We start from the raw sequence: 4,641 nt of genomic DNA on the forward strand, positions 1-4,641 counted from the left end.
ACGGATTATTGCATGCATAAATTCCTTCAAACATTCTTTCAAGTATTGTTTCGGGAATTCCTCCAAGGAGGTTTGTCTCAGGAATTCTGTAGCACGCCAAAATGTCGTTTGGGAACGACTGGCGGTCTACTCCTAAATATCTCCCTAATAAACAAATGGACTGTTGGGCTGTTTCCGTTTTGTTAAGCGAATGGCTTAAGCGCCACCTCTAATGAGGACCAATCGCCAAGGTATGATTGCCCGGCATGAGACCCAACCTACGGTTAGTTCAAGTCGTTCCTTGAAAAGGATAGGAAACGGTCCAGCAGTCCCCAAATTCACCCACATCAGACTTACGGATTTGCATTTCAATTCAAAAGGAGCATAATATCAAAAATCACCCTAAACGAAACGGTTCTGAAGCTTTCCGAGGAGACTTTCGGTTATCATCACTGGAAGTCACCGCCAGTATACACCAGATGTCGACACCGTCATGGAACCGGTTCAACCTACTCACTACAACCCACTTCTGCAGGCGACAAAATTTGAATTTTTAAGCGCGCGACATGAAATCTTTCACCATGCTACTCTCCGTGAATCAAATAAGCGGATAGGGATATAAAGCGATTTTAATTCAGAATTCAAAAAACGTATATTCTAGTTCATAATAATTTAACTAATATCGAATTCACTTTGTTTCTACCTATCCTACATGTGCGTGTCTTTCTTCCTCACGATTCCAAATTCCATTGTCTGCACCTAGCTCGCAGAACAATAGCGCTTGCAAAATATAGCCGGCAAGCTAAAATTTCGGGAACACCATATGAAAATGCTATGGGTCCATTGACGAAATTTCTCGTCGTCGTCACATGTGCCCACGGACTGGGGGAAAAATAGAGCTCTACTTACAGATCTGTTGTTCGTTTGCGATCGACTTTGGCGGGATCAGTTACCGCATGCCCGGCCGGTTGATAGACGTACGGCGTGGTTGTTGGGGAGACGATTGGCGGTTGGGGTCTCTTCGCTGCTCGCTACTAGGGCCTAGCCACCTAGCAGGGCGGATCGGAGTCTCGTGGGATCCTGAACTTCGACTAACAGCGGTTCTTCTCGTGATTATTCCGCTCGGGCGCGATGGTGACGGCGCGGCCCCTTCTGACCGTGGGTTGACGGTTGGCCAGGAAATTTGCCAACGGATGCACTCGACGGAGAGTTGTGGCTACGGTGGTTCCTAAATTGGACACAGAAAGCCGTCGCACGGCTGTACGACAAAGGAATCTTTAGACACTGCACATGGCACGCACATGTTTTCTAGAGGATCACATTACCTTTCTGTTCTAACGATTCTTCACACAAACGTAACTGGCTTACAGTAACTGTCTATTTGATTTTGACTACAGTTCACTGAAATGAGACACGGGAAATTAGCACTTCAAAAGATTTCAGACTTCTCAATTTCACTACCTCGATCACCGCGGTTATTGGCAGAGCCACACTTCCGAAACGTTTTCGAGTCTCCAGGCAAATGAACGAGTGACTCTAATGTCCTCAGATAAAAACCCTCGAAAGTTAGGTTTAGCCGGAAATGCTTCAGCCGAACGAATAAGATGAAATCATCTATTAATGCTCCCCTGATTGAAATGCATCTCGCTCATGCAGGCTTCATCAGATCTTGCCTTCCCACTTTCCCATCAAATCCAAGGACACGAAGTGAATTTGACCTTCGGTTTTCGATCCGTTAATCCGAGAATTTCTCTTCTTGACCTCGCGAATTAAATTGCGTAATGCTGTATTTCAATTGCCTATCTCCCAGGCGCAGTTTTATCGTTTCCTTTCTTAAGCCTTCTTTTTTTACAGTGACGTGCAAGCAAGTTTGAACAGTTGGAATTCATAAAGCGGAACAAATTACTAATTCATTTATATTTAATTCTAAGGATAACGTCATTTATGTACAATAATATAATGATTAAACAAATTTATATTTACATAGTAACGTACGCTTGGCGTACTTGTTACATCACTCCATGCTTAAGTACGAAAATTTAGTTAAATTGATTTAACTAAATTTTCGTAGGGAAAATTTAATTAACTATTTACAAAGGCTAGGTAGGTATCTTAATTTTTGAAAGTATGTTTGCATTTGGGGTCATACGTTATCATCATCAACTACTAGAGCTGACTCCTCCTCTATCTATAGCACACGAACGACAATGAACGTGCCTACTACCGACCATCAGCGTCTTTCGACTCCGGTCTCCAGCAAATGCTACTACTACTTACATCAATCACGAAACATACCACATTTATAAACTAAAACATCGGATATTTACAACCATGAACAGAAATAAATGAAAAAAAAAAATACAGCTGTACCCAAAAGTACCGAACGGTTCGCTTTGTACCATGTACCCCTACCAAAAATATTCCTTACAACACACCTGAATATGTCTTCAACTCAGTTTCTTGAAAACTGAATGAAAACTAATTATTTCCCCACTAAACCAAAAACAGGCTCATTCAGATTCCGGATCTACCCCAATCATTGCGTTGAGCACCGATCCATTCACTGAATTTACCGCAAAAGACTATTTTACAAAGAACTGGCCCACCCCGAAGCTTTCCTCCAGGCAAATCGTCCACTTCTTTGTAAAACGTAAGAAACAAATCTTAATCAAACTTCTACACCAGATTCAAATCTGATAAAGTGAAATTTGAAAAGAACTACTAAACCCACCACATACCCCATACGAATAAGCTTCACAGTAGCTTCACATTACCTTCACACCGGTACAAGTACTAAACGCACCGCGCGAGAACCGGTTCGGGCCGAGCTGTCAAACTGAGCAAACCAAAACAAAGTGAAAAAAAAAGAACGTGCGTGAATGCAGCGAACTGCCGGGAAAAGCATCGGAAATCGTGAAAATATTCACGAAAACTTCAGTGATTTGTGTTTTACGGGGGGAGTATTTGAAATACTTCCTTATTGTAGTGAATTAATTGCTTTGTGTTTGTTATTTTAGGAGCTGCGACGTGGGATGAAAAACCGAGAAACCTGTTGATGTGACTGCTGCTTTCTACGTTAGATTTTTGATGCGGAAGGAATATTAACAAGGACCGGGCTATTGTGCAAAGGAAAGGAAAACAAATGCTATGAACTGAATGGATCTGATTTGAAGGAAGTTTGCGCTGATCATAAACAACATGAGTAATTACGATGCCAGAATGAATTCGTTCTACGCACCATGAATGAAAACGACCTGACGGTGAAGAATTCAAGATGAAGAAGACTACCAACTACTATATACAGAAAAACGTATTTACAACGGAAGAAGGACAGACGAAAGGATTACGGATATATTTACAACATTTTCCAAGGAATTCAACCCAAAGTTAACGTATTTACAAAAGCGGGTATGAAATTCAGTTAAATTACTAATACTAGTCATAAGAACTAACCTAATATAAGTGTAGGGTAACTAATCACTAACATTAGGACCGTATCAGGTTAGGCAGGGCCACCTTCACCTTCGTCAAGTATTGTCCAATCCGGTAAATTCGTTTCCTCGTCAGGGTTTTGTGATCTCGTCGTTGTCGCAAATGGTTCATAGCTTTATGTTGGAGAATCTACTGCTTTCTTCAACTACTCTTACTCTTATTCTTCAGAGTAGTCTTCTACTTGTCCATGCACATTCTTGAAGTTCGTCACCAGTAGTTAAAAAGTTTTTGTGGGACGGCTCAACTCATAGAGGAGCACTTCAAGAATGGCCGGTTGTGTTTTCGTGCAGGTTTTAACTGCTTGGTCCACTCTGTGAGTATACATAGCTTTACATCCAAGAAACTCGACTCGATATACGAGGAGATGGTTTACTATGCCACAGTGTGGATTTTAGTGCACTAATGGTAGTGTATCGTGTCCTTTTAAGAAAAGGTACCATAGCTTGTTCCCACCATCTCAGCCCTATCAAGGAGTGAGAATTGATGCCAAAAATGTATTTTGGAGCATTCTAAGATGCATGGTTACCTCTAAGAGGTTGCATAGCTCAAACACCAGTAAAGTTATGTCGACGATGAGGCGAGCTTCTTCAAGTAGCGGCAGTTATAAATGCCCAGACGCTTGCCTACTTCGTCCTCTAATTCGTAGCAGTGTTCTCCAACCTTTCTCTTAACTATTGCGGGAATGTATTTAGGGGCCAGTTTTGCACAATAGCCCTTCCCCTTATCCGACAACTCCGTATTCTTCTTGAGCAATTTCTCACCTAGTTTAAAGGTAGGGCAATTTGCATTTGCCCTGAGGTTGTAATAACGGGAATGCTTTTCGAATGCCTTTTTCAAGTTTTCCCTAACTTCTGCATATAGTTTGTCCCGTTCCGTGTTGGATAGGCTCACCTTTCCTTCTGCGTTATCCCTCAAGTGCCGATATTCCCTGCCGTCTGACACCATGTTTCTACCGAACATGACAAAATAAGGCGAGTAACGTGTTGCCTCATGCACTGAATTTCTTATGGCATTGGCAATCATTTGGATGTTATTGGCCCAATCCTTGTGGTCTTTCTTTATGGAAGCTCGAATGGCTGTTGTCAGTACGCGGTTTACCCTCTCTGCATCGTTTACTTGAGGGTGGTAGTTTGGTGTTCGCCAGTGCGTAACGTGGTATTCTTCGAGCAA

The 4,641-nt window shown here is 42.1% G+C and overlaps 1 long non-coding RNA gene across 1 annotated transcript; it reads right to left on the bottom strand.

Moving 5' to 3' along the window:
- Positions 1-416: 416 nt before the first annotated feature.
- Positions 417-4,337, bottom strand: LOC134289915 (uncharacterized). Its single transcript, XR_009998753.1, has 2 exons — positions 1,441-4,337; positions 417-1,380 (listed from the first exon to the last, which is right to left on the bottom strand). It is a non-coding gene; the product is annotated as an uncharacterized LOC134289915 (long non-coding RNA).
- Positions 4,338-4,641: the final 304 nt, after the last annotated feature.

This window comes from Aedes albopictus, chromosome 3 (genome assembly GCF_035046485.1).
Source record: "Aedes albopictus strain Foshan chromosome 3, AalbF5, whole genome shotgun sequence".
NCBI lineage: Eukaryota > Metazoa > Arthropoda > Insecta > Diptera > Culicidae > Aedes > Aedes albopictus.